The sequence below is a fragment of the Balaenoptera borealis genome, assembly GCF_965194805.1.
Source record: "Balaenoptera borealis genome assembly, chromosome: 1".
Lineage (NCBI taxonomy): Eukaryota > Metazoa > Chordata > Mammalia > Artiodactyla > Balaenopteridae > Balaenoptera > Balaenoptera borealis.
The window spans coordinates 63,954,368-63,966,518 of record NC_138860.1 but is presented as its reverse complement, the minus strand read 5'-3'; the positions used below and the strand labels follow the sequence as shown (position 1 = coordinate 63,966,518).

The 12,151-nt window shown below is 39.4% G+C and overlaps 1 protein-coding gene across 2 annotated transcripts in view; it reads right to left on the bottom strand.

Moving 5' to 3' along the window:
- The window catches only part of FAM78B (family with sequence similarity 78 member B), a 109,595-nt gene that overhangs the window by 18,311 nt on the left and 79,133 nt on the right, over window positions 1-12,151 (bottom strand). The window lies entirely within an intron of this gene.

Here is a 12,151-nt window from a genome sequence, read left to right as displayed (position 1 = left end):
GCCCATGTTTCTCCCCCAGTGCTATGGACTACTCATCATCATCATCATAGCTGATATTTACTGAATGCTTGCACTATTCCGACCACCGTGCTGAGTACTTTAATTACGTCATCTCAGTTAATGCTCAAAATATCCCACAAGATAAATACATTTTTATTTCCATTTACACATGAGAGGGTGGAGGCTTAAAGATGTTAAGGTACATGCCAAGGGTTCTACAGATTGTAAGACGTGGAGCTTGGAGTTGTCTGACTCCAAAGTCTATGTTTTTGACCACCGTGCTACACTGGTTTCTGAAGTGTCCTTACATGATGCTGGAGGAAGCCAGAGTGGAGGGCTTTCAGGCTATCCAGTGGGCTAGCAGTTCCCAGAGCTGCCATGGGAAGATGGACTGGGTCCTCCTAGGGGCAGACGTTTAGTCAGCAGAACCTGGCTATGCATCCTCCATAAATCCTTTCCTGGGACCAAGAATGACTCTCAGCAATGTTGCATGAGAAATTAATAATTAAGGAAAGAAATGAGACTGCTCCACTCATCAGCTAAGAGGTGGAAGTCTTGTTCGAAATGAAGTTCTTCTCTTAGGAAGTGACAGAAGATCCTACGACTTTATTTTTTTTCTTTTTAAATATTTTTATTGAAATATAGTTGAACAAAATATGTTACATGTGTGTAATATAATGATTCACAATTTTTAAATCTTATACTCCGTTTAGTTATTATAAAATATTGGCCATATTCCCTGTGTTGTACAATATATCCTTGTAGCTTATTTTATTATTTATTTATTTATTTTTTAACATCTTTATTGGAGTATAATTGCTTTACAATGGCATGTTAGTTTCTGCTTTATAACAAAGTGAATCAGCTATACATATACCTATACCCCCATATCTCCTCCATCTTGCGTCTCCCTCCCACCCTCCTTATCCCACACTTCTAGGTGGTCACAAAGCACTGAGCTGACCTCCCTGTGCTCTGCGCTTGCTTCCCACTAGCTTTCTATTTTACATTTGGTAGTGTATATATGTCCATGCCACTCTCTCACTTCGTCCCAGCTTACCCTTCCCCCTCTCCGTGTCCTCAAGTCCATTGTCTACGTCTGGGTCTTTATTCCTGTCCTGCCGCTAGGTTCACTGGGACAGTTTTTTTTTTTTTTTTTTAATAAATTTATTTTATTTATTATTTTTGTTTATTTATTTATTAGTTTTGGCTGTGTTTGTTGGGTCTTCGTTGCTGTGCACGGGCTTTCTCTAGTTGCCGCGAGCAGGGGCTACTCTTCGTTGCGGTGCGCGGGCTTCTCACTGCGGTGGCTTCTCTTGTTGCAGAGCACGGGCTCTAGAGTGCACGGGCTTCAGTAGATGTGCCGCGTGGGCTCAGTAGTTGTGGCTCGCGGGCTCTAGAGCGCAGGCTCAGTAGCTGTGGCGTACGGGCTTAGTTGCTCCGCAGCATGTGGGACCTTCCTGGACCAGGGCTTGAACCCGTGTCCCCTGCATTGGCAGGCGGATTCTTAACCACTACGCCACCAGGGAAGCCCGGGACAGTTTTTTTTTTAGATTCCATATATATGTGTTAGCATATGGTATTTGTTTTTCTCTTTCTGACTTACTTCACTTTGTATGACAGACTCTACGTCATCCACCTCACTACAAATAACTAAATTTCGTTTCTTTTTATGGCTGAGTAATATTCCATTGTATATATGTGCCACATCTTCTTTATCCACTCATCTGTCTTTGGGCATTTAGGTTGCTTCCATGTCCTGGCTATTGTAACTAGCACAGCAATGAACATTGGGGTATATGTCTCTTTTTGAATTATGGTTTTCTCAGGGTATATGCCCAGTAGTGGGATTGCTAGGTCGTATGGTAGTTCTATTTTTAGTTTTTTAAGGAACCTCCATACTGTTCTCCATAGTGGCTGTATCAATTTACATTCCCACCAACAGTGCAAGAGGGTTGCCTTTTCTCCACACCCTCTCCAGCATTTATTGTTTGTAGATTTTTTGATAATGGCCATTCTGACTGGTGTGAGGTGATACCTCGTAGTTTTGATTTGCATTTCTCTAATGATTAGTGATGTTGAGCATCCTTTCATGTGTTTGTTGGCAATCTGTATATCTTCTTTGGAGAAATGTCTATTTAGGTCTTCTGCCCATTTTTGGATTGGGTTGTTTTTTTGATATTGAGCTGCATTAGCTGCTTGTAAATTTTGGAGATTAATCCCTTGTCAGTTGCTTCATTTGCAAATATTTTCTCTCTTTCTGAGGGTCTTTTCATCTTGTTTATGGTTTCCTTTGCTGTGCAAAAGCTTTTAAGTTTCATTAGGTCCCATTTGTTTAATTTTGTTTTTATTTCCATTTCTCTAGGAGGTGGGTCAAAAAGAATCTTGCAGTGATTTATGTCATAGAGTGTTCTGCCTATGTTTTCCTCTAAGAGTTTTATAATGTCTGGCCTTACCTTTAAATCTTTAATCCATTTTGAGTTTATTTTTGTGTATGGTGTTGGAAGTGTTCTAATTTAATTCTTTTACATGTAGCTGTCCAGTTTTCCAGGTACAACTTATTGAAGAGGCTGTCTTTCCTCCATTGAATATTCTTGCCTCCATTATGAAAATAAGGTGACCATATGTGCGTGGGTTTATCTCTGGGATTCCTATCCTGTTCAATTAATCTATATTTCTGTTTTTGTGCCAGTACCATACTGTCTTGATTACTGTAGCTTTGAAGTATAGTCTGAAGTCAGGGAGCCTGATTCCTCCAGCTCCGTTTTTCTTTCTCAAGATTGCTCTGGCTATTTGGGGTCGTTTGTGTTTCCATACAAATTGTAAAATTTTTTGTTCTAGTTCTGTGAAAAATGCCCTTGGTAGTTTGATAGGGATTGCATTGAATCTGTAGATTGCTTTGGGTTGTATAGTCATTTTCACAATGTTGATTCTTCCTGTCCAAGAACATAGTATATCTCTCCATCTGTTGGTATCATCTTTAATTTCTCTCATTAGTGTCTTATAGTTTTCGGCATACTGGTCTTTTGTCTCCTTAGGTAGGTTTATTCCTAGGTATTTTATTCTTTTTGTTGCAGTGGTAAATGGGAGTGTTTCCTTAATTTTTCTTTCAGATTTTTCATCATTACTGTATAGGAATGCAAGAGATTTCTGTGCATTAATTTTATATCCTGCTACTCTACCAAATTCATTGATTAGCTCTAGTAGCTTTCTGGTAGCATCTTTAGGATTCTCTATGTATAGTATCATGTCATCTGCAAACAGTGACAGCTTTACTTTTTTTCTGATTTGGATTCCTTTTATTTCTTTTTCTTCTCTGACTGCTGTGGGTAAAACTTCCAAAACGTTGTTGAATAATAGTGGTGAGAGTGGACACCCTTGTCTTTTCCCTGATCTTAGAGGAAACGGTTTCAGTTTTTCACCATTGAGAACGATGTTGGCTGTGGGTTTGTCATATATGGCCTTTATTATGTTGAGGTAGGTTCCCTCTATGCCCACTTTCTGGAGAGTTTTTATCATAAACGGGTGTTGAATTTTGTTGAAAGCTTTTTCTGCATATGTTGAGATTATCATATGGTTTTTATCCTTCTATTTGTTAATATGATGTATTACATTGATTGATTTGCATATATTGAAGAATCCTTGCATTTCTGGGATATACCCCACTTGATCATGGTGTATGATCCTTTTAATGTGCTGTTGGATTCTGTTTGCTAGGATTTTGTTGAGGATTTTTGCATCTATGTTCGTCAGTGATATTGGCCTGTAGTTTTCTTTTTTGTGACATCTTTGTCTGGTTTTGGTATCAGGGTGGTGGTGGTCTCGTAGAATGAATTTGGGAGTGTTCCTCCCTCTGCTATATTTTGGAAGAGTTTGAGAAGGATGGGTGTTAGCTCTTCGCTAGATGTTTGATAGAATTCACCTGTGAAGCCATCTGGTCCTGGGCTTTTGTTGGAAGATTTTTAATCACAGTTTCAATTTCAGTGCTTGTGATTGGTCTGCTAATATTTTCTGTTTCTTCCTGGTTCAGACTTGGAAGTTTGTACTTTTCTAAGAATTTGTCCATTTCTTCCAGGTTGTCCATTTTATTGGCATATAGTTTTTTGTAGTAATCTCTCATGATCCTTTGTATTTCTGTAGTGTCAGTTGTTACTTCTCCTTTTTCATTTCTAATTCTATTGTTTTGAGTCTTCTCCCCTTTTTTTCTTGATGAGTCTGGCTAATGGTTTATCAATTTTGTTTATCTTCTCAAAGAACCAGCTTTTAGTTTTATTGATCTTTGCTACTCTTTCCTTCATTTCCTTTTCATTTATTTCTGATCTGAGCTTTATGATTTCTTTCCTTCTGCTAACTTTGGGTTTTTTTTATTCTTTTTTCTCTAATTGCTTTAGGTGTAAGGTTAGGTTGTTTATTTGAGATGTTTCTTGTTTCTTGAGGTAGGATTGTATTGCTATAAACTTCCCTCTTAGAAAGGCTTTCGCTGCATCCCATAGGCTTTGGGTTGTCATGTTTTGTTATTTGTTTCTAGGCAATTTTTGATTTCCTCTTTGATTTCTTCAGTGATCTCTTGGTTATTTAGTAGTGTATTATTTAGCCTCCATGTGTGTGTATTTTTTACAGATTTTTTCCTGTAATTGATATCTAGTCTCATAGCGTTGTGGTTGGAAAAGATACTTGATACAATTTCAATTTTCTTAAATTTACCAAGACTTGATTTGTGACCCAAGATATGATCTATCTTGGAGAATGTTCGATGAGTGCTTGAAAAGAAAGTGTATTTTGTTGTTTTTGGATCATATGTCCTATAAATATCAATTAAGTCCATCCTGTTTAATGTATCATTTAAAGCTTGTGTTTCCTTATTTATTTTCATTTTGGATGATCTGTCCATTGGTGAAAGTGGGGTGTTAAAGTCCCCTACTATGATTGTGTTACTGTCGATTTCCCTTTTTATGGCAGTTAGCATTTGCCTATGTATTGAGGTGCTCCTATTTTGGGTGTCCAAATATTTACAATTGTTACATCTTCTTCTTGGATTGATCCCTTGATCATTATGTAGTGTCCTTCTTTGTCTCTTGTAATAGTATTTATTTTAAAGTCTATTTTGTCTGATATGAGAATTGCTATGCCAACTTTCTTCTGATTTCCATTTGCATGGAATATCTTTTTCCATCCCCTCACTTTCAGTCTGTATGTGTCCCTAGGTCTGAAGTGGGTCTCTTGTAGACAGCATATATGTGGGTCTTGTTTTTGTATCCATTCAGCCAGTGTATGTCTTTTGGTTGGAGCATTTAATCCATTTACATTTAAGGTAGTTATCGATATGTATGTTCCTATTACCATTATGTTGTTTTGGGCTTGTTATTGTAGGTCTTTTCCTTCTCTTGTGTTTCCTGCCTAGAGAAGTTCCTTTAGCATTTGTTGTAAAGCTAGTTTCATGGTGCTGAATTCTCTTAGCTTTTGCTTGTCTGTAAAAGTTTTAATTACTCCGTCAAATATGAATGAGATCCTTGCTTGGTAGAGTAATCTTGGTTGTAGGTTTTTCCATTTCATCATTTTAAATATGTCCTGCCAGTCCCTTCTGGCTTGCAGAGCTTCTGCTGAAAGATCAGCTGTTAACCTTATGGGGATTCCCTTGTATGGTATTTGTTGCTTTTCCCTTGCTGCTTTTAATATTTTTTCTTTGTATTTAATTTTTGATAGTTTGATTAACATGTGTCTTGGCATGTTTCTCCTTGGATTTATCCTGTATGGCTCTCTGTGCTTCCTGGACTTGATTGACTATTTCTTTTCCCATGTTAGGGAAGTCTTCAACTATAATCTCTTCAAATATTTTCTCAGATACTTTCTTTTTCTCTTCTTCTCCTGGGATCCCTATAATTTGAATGTTGGTGCATTTAATGTTGTCCCAGAGGTCTCTGGGACTGTCCTCAGTTCTTTTTGTTCTTTTTTCTCTATTCTGCTCTGCGGTAGTTATTTCCACTATTTTATCTTCCAGGTCACTTATCCGTTCTTCTGCCTCAGTTATTCTGCTATTGATTCCTTCTAGAGAATTTGTAATTTCATCTATTGTGTTGTTCATCATTGTTTGTTTGCTCTTTAGTTCTTCTAGGTCCTTGTTAAACGTTTCTTGTATTTTCTCCATTCTATTTTCAAGATTTTGGATCATCTTTACAATCATTACCCTGAATTCTTTTTCAGGTAGACTGCCTATTTCCTCTTCATTTGTTTGGTCTGATGGGTTTTTACCTTGCTCCTTCATCTGCTACATATTTCTCTGTTTTCCCATTGTGCTTAACTCACTGTGTTTGGGATCTCCTTTTCACAGGCTGCAGGTTTGTAGTTCCCGTTGTTTTTGGTGTCTGCCCCAGTGGCTAAGGTTGGTTCAGTGGGTTGTGTAGCCTTCCTGGTGGAGGGGACTGGTGCCTGTGCTCTGGTGGATGAGGCTGGATGTTGTATTTCTGGTGGGCAGGATTGCGTCCGGTGGTGTGTTTGGGGTGTCTGTGACCTTATAATGATTTTAGGTAGCCTCTCTGCTAATGGGTGGGGTTATGTTCCTGTCTTGCTAGTTGTTTGGCATAGGGTATCCAGCACTGTAGCTTGCTGGTTGTTGAGTGGAGCTGAGTCTTAGCATTGAGCAGGAGATCTCTGGGAGAGCTTTCGCCATTTGATATTATGTGGAGCTGGGAGATCTCTGGTGGACCAATATCCTGAACTCGGCTCTTCCCCCTCAGAGGCCTGACCCCTGGCCAGAGCACCAAAACCCTGTCAGCCACACTGCAGTTGTATGATCTTGGGTAGGTTATTTAACCCCTCACCAGTTTTGCTTCCTTGTGTGTTGGTCTTGGAGAGTCTCCTAAAGAGGCAGAGGGCAGCTTCGGCTCATGCTGGGGCAGAAATATTTAGAAGCTTGTTCCAACGCGATAAGCCGGTGCCAGCGGGTGCCACTGTCACTGCCGGACTTTATACCAATGGCCTAAAAGGGAGTTGCATTGCCAGGTTAATACTGAACTGTCTCAGAATCCTTCACACAGGGACATGGAGAAACTGACTGCTGCCTCCTGCTGCCCCCCACAATACTCCCTATGCTAGGCAGCCCCAGCCTGAAGGGAGGGGAAGGCTGGATTGCCTGGAAAGGAGGTGAGCCCACAGCTGCAAGAACCTTTTCTCTTGCCTCCATGCCCTTGATAACCGCTGGGAAAAACTGCAGTGTATAATGGTTGGCAGAAACTAAGTAAGAGGAATTGACTTGATGCATAAAGTTGGAGACTTCAGTTACCATTTTGTTACCCATGCTAGTTGTAGCTTGGCCAAGGAGTAGCTCCCAGGTAATTCTATAGCCACTTCTTACTCTACAAAAGGGAATAAGTGTTGTTTGAGTGGGATATAATCATACAAGGTCAGGTCAAGTGAGAACCAATCTGCCTGCTGGGTTGATGAAATGGTCAAACCGGAGGCAGTTTTGCTCCCCGAGTCAAAGGGTTGTGACAATTATTCAGTCACCAGGCATTCATTTTCTGTGTTGCTTCAACCCTGTTCTTCATTTTACTTACAGTGATCAGGCTCTGCTGGCCTTTGGTTTCCTCTGTGGGACTGGAGGACAAGTATTCCCAATAGGGTAAAATTGTACTTGCCCTCCTGTCCTAAACACTGGGCCAGCTGTGGCGTGTTGCCTGGGGAGTTTAGCTTGTTATAACACTGTCCTTTTCAGGACTGGCTAGCTTGGCATTCTATTCAATTACTTTGTCTATAGAGTCTTTACATTCATGTTTTTTCTCCATTTTCCCGTCCAGAGCTATGTGAGCAATGACTCGGGCCCAGGGTCTAGAGGTCAGTTTTGTGGGAAAATCACAAAGCTTAGTTTTGTCCCAGATTTTCTGAAAACAGAGATAATACAATAAAGTTGCACTCTTGTGCCTGTCTTGAAAGAGAAAGAAGGAAGCTACCCTTGTCTTGGAGGATTCTCTGGAAGAGAGAAATAAAATAGACTTCTTAATCATCACATCAAAACAAAGGCACCAGAAATACAAAGGATAATGAGAGACTACTACAAGCAACTACATGCCAATAAAATGGACAACCTGGAAGAAATGGAGAAATTCTTAGAAAAGTACAAACTTCCAAGACTGAACCAGGAAGAAACAGAAAATATGAACAGACCAATCACAAGCACTGAAATTGAAACTATGATTAAAAATCTTCCAACAAGCAAAAGCCCAGGACCAGATGGCTTCACAGGTGAATTCTATCAAACATCTAGCGAAGAGCTAACACCCATCCTTCTCAAACTCTTCCAAAATATAGCAGAGGGAGGAACACTCCCAAATTCATTCTACGAGACCACCACCACCCTGATACCAAAACCAGACAAAGATGTCACAAAAAAGAAAACTACAGGCCAATATCACTGATGAACATAGATGCAAAAATCCTCAACAAAATCCTAGCAAACAGAATCCAACAGCACATTAAAAGGATCGTACACGATGATCAAGTGTGGTTTATTCCAGGAATGCAAGGATTCTTCAATATATGCAAATCAATCAATGTGATACACCATATTAACAAATAGAAGGATAAAAACCATATGATAATCTCAACATATGCAGAAAAAGCTTTCAACAAAATTCAACACTGATTTATGATAAAAACTCTCCAGAAAGTGGGCATAGAGGGAACCTACCTCAACATAATAAAGGCCATATATGACAAACCCACAGCCAACAGCATTCTCAATGGTGAAAAACAGAAAGCATTTCCTCTAAGATCAGGGAAAAGACAAGGGTGTCCACTCTCACCGCTATTATTCAACAACGTTTTGGAAGTTTTACCCACAGCAGTCAGAGAAGAAAAAGAAACAAAAGAAATTCAAATCAGAGAAGAAGAAGTAAAGCTGTCACTGTTTGCAGATGACATGATACTATACATAGAGAATCCTAAAGATGCTACCAGAAAGCTACTAGAGCTAATCAATGAATTTGGTAGAGTAGCAGGATATAAAATTAATGCACAGAAATCTCTTGCATTCTTATACAATAATGATGAAAAATCTGAAAGAAAAATTAAGGAAACACTCCCATTTACCATTGCAACAAAAAGAATAAAATACCTAGGAATAAACCTACCTAAGGAGACAAAAGACCTGTATGCAGAAAACTATAAGACACTGATGAAAGAAATTAAAGATGATACCAACAGATGGAGAGATATACTATGTTCCTGGATAGGAAGAATCAACATTGTGAAAATTACTATACTTGCTTTGACTATACCCAAAGCAATCTACAGATTCAATGCAATCCCTATCAAACTACCAAGGGCATTTTTCACAGACCTAGAACAAAAAGTTTACAATTTGTATGGAAACACAAAAGACCCCGAATAGCGAAAGCAATCTTGAGAAAGAAAAACGGAGCTGGAGGAATCAGGCTCCCTGACTTCAGACTATACTACAAAGCTACAGTAATCAAGACAGTATGGTACTGGCACAAAAAGAGAAAATAGATTAATGGAGCAGGATAGGAAGCCCAGAGATAAAGCCACACACATATGGTCACCTTATCTTTGACAAAGGAGGCAAGAGTATATGGCAAGAATGGAGAAAAGGCAGCCTCATCAATAAGTTGTGCTGGGAAAACTGGACAGCTACATGTAAAAAAATGAAATTAGAAAACTTCCTAACACTATACACAAAAATAAACTCAAAATGGGTTATGGACCTAAATGTAAGGCCAGACACTATCAAATTCTTAGAGGAAAACATAGGCAGAACTCTATGACATAAATCACAGCAGGATCCTTTTTGACCCACCCTCTAGAGTAATGGAAATAAACACAAAAATATACAAATGGGACCTAATGAAACTTAAAAGCTTTTGCACAGCAAAGGAAACCATAAACAAGACCAAAAGACAACCCTCAGAATGGGAGAAAGTATTTGCAAGCGAAGCAACTGACAAAGGATTAATCTCCAAAATATACAAGCAGCTCATGCAGCTCAATATCAAAAGAACAAACTACCCAATCCAAAAATGGGCATAAGACCTAAATAGACATTTCTCCAAAGTAGATATACAGTTTGCCAACAAACATATGAAAGAATGCTCAACGTCACTAATCATTAGAGAAATGCAAATCCAAACTACAATGAGGTATCACTTCACACGGGTCAGAATGGCCATCATCAAAAAATCTACAAATGATAAATGCTGGAGAAGGTGTGGAGAAAAGGGTACCCTCTTGCACTGTTGGTGGGAATGTAAATTTATACAGCCACTATGGAGAAAAGTATGGAGGTTCCTTAAAAACTAAAAACAGAACTACCATATGACCCAGCAATCCCACTACTTTCTCAGGGCACATACCCTGAGAAAACCATAATTCAAAAAGAGACATGTACCCCAATGTTCATTGCCGTGCTAGTTACAATAGCCAGGACATGGAAGCAACCTAAGTGTCCACTGACAGATGAATGGATAAAGAAGATGTGCCACATATACAACGGAATATTACTCAGCCATAAAAAGAAATGAAATAGTTGTTTGTAGTGAGGTGGATGGACCTAGAGTCTGTCTTACAGAGTGAAGTAAGTCAGAAAGAGAAAAACAAATACCATATGCTAACACATATATATGGAATCTAAAAAAATGGTTCTGATGAACCTAGGGGCAGGAGAGGAATAAAGACACAGATGTAGAGAATGGACTTGAGGACACGGTTGGGGGGAAGGGGAAGCTGGGATGAATTGAGACAGTGGCATGGACATATATACACTACCAAATGTAAAATAAATAGCTAGTGGGAAGCAGCCACATAGCACAGGGAGATCAGCTCAGTGCTTTGTGACTACCTAGAGGGGTGGGATTGGGAGGGTGGGAGGGAGGCTCAAGAGGGAGGGGATATGGGGATATATCTATATCTATATCTATATCTATATATAGATATAGATATATACACACACACATATATACATATAGCTGATTCACTTTGTTATACAACAGAAACTAACACAACATTGTAAAGCAATTATACTCCAATTAAGATGTAAAACAAAAACAAAAACAAAAAAACAAAGGCACCTGGTGCATGTAGCTAATGGGCATGGTGACCTTGGGAGGCTACACACTCGTTCCATCCATTTCTGTGACTTTGGCCACTGCTCTATTGGAAATCCCTCAGGTCTGAGGCATGTTCTTTTCCATAGCCCCAGGGGCCCCAGGACTACATGATTAATGGAGGGTTTGATTTTGGAAGCAGCCAAAATTCATTATGACTTAAGCGTAGTGAATAGGGACTTAAGCCTAGTGTACAGGGAGTAGGTTTCTTTTTGAAAAGTACCATATCATTTTTATTTCTTTTATGAAAAATAGCTATTAATGTGCATTCCAAGGTAGTGGCTTTTTTATTTTTTATTTTTGCAAAAAGAGTTTTGCCTGTAAAATGCATGACTGGTTTATGTAGCTGATAAATTGGCTTTCATAATAGTTTTCAAATAGTTCCTGATAAGTTCCAAGAATAACAGCACCATTGGAATCACTCTATGACCATTATGACTACTTTGAATGGGATGCCAAAATCACTTCAAATTCCACATAGCCCAAACCAAACTCACCACATCCACCATAAACTTGGCCCTTTCCCCCGTCTCTGCTGCAGGCATTGGCCCACTGCTCACCCTGTCTTCCAGGACAAAAGTGAGGGTCATCTTTGGCTCTTCCTCTGCCTTCTCCTAGACTGCCAAAGCTGTTGTTACTGCATCTTGTGAATTTGCACCATAAGTGATGCTTGAATTTATCTCCCTTTCTCCATTCAACTCTCACTGCCCTTGTTTAATCCGAGTCTTCAGCATCTCTTACATGGTCTACTGTAATGGTCCATAACTGGTCTCTCTGCATCCAATCCTGATCCCTCTCAAATTCATCTTTTAGGCTACACTCATGTACAAATATGCAGATCTGATTATGTCTTTTCTCTACCTAAAACCCTTCAAAGTCTCCTTTACCTGGACATCACTGGCATCACCTACAGGATAAAATTCAAGTTCCTTAATAGGACATCTGTGGCCCTCTGCAGTCTGGCCTCCCTGTCTCCACATACCATGCTGTTTCTCACCTCTGCCCCTTTGCTCACTCTGTGCCGTCTGCCTGCACTG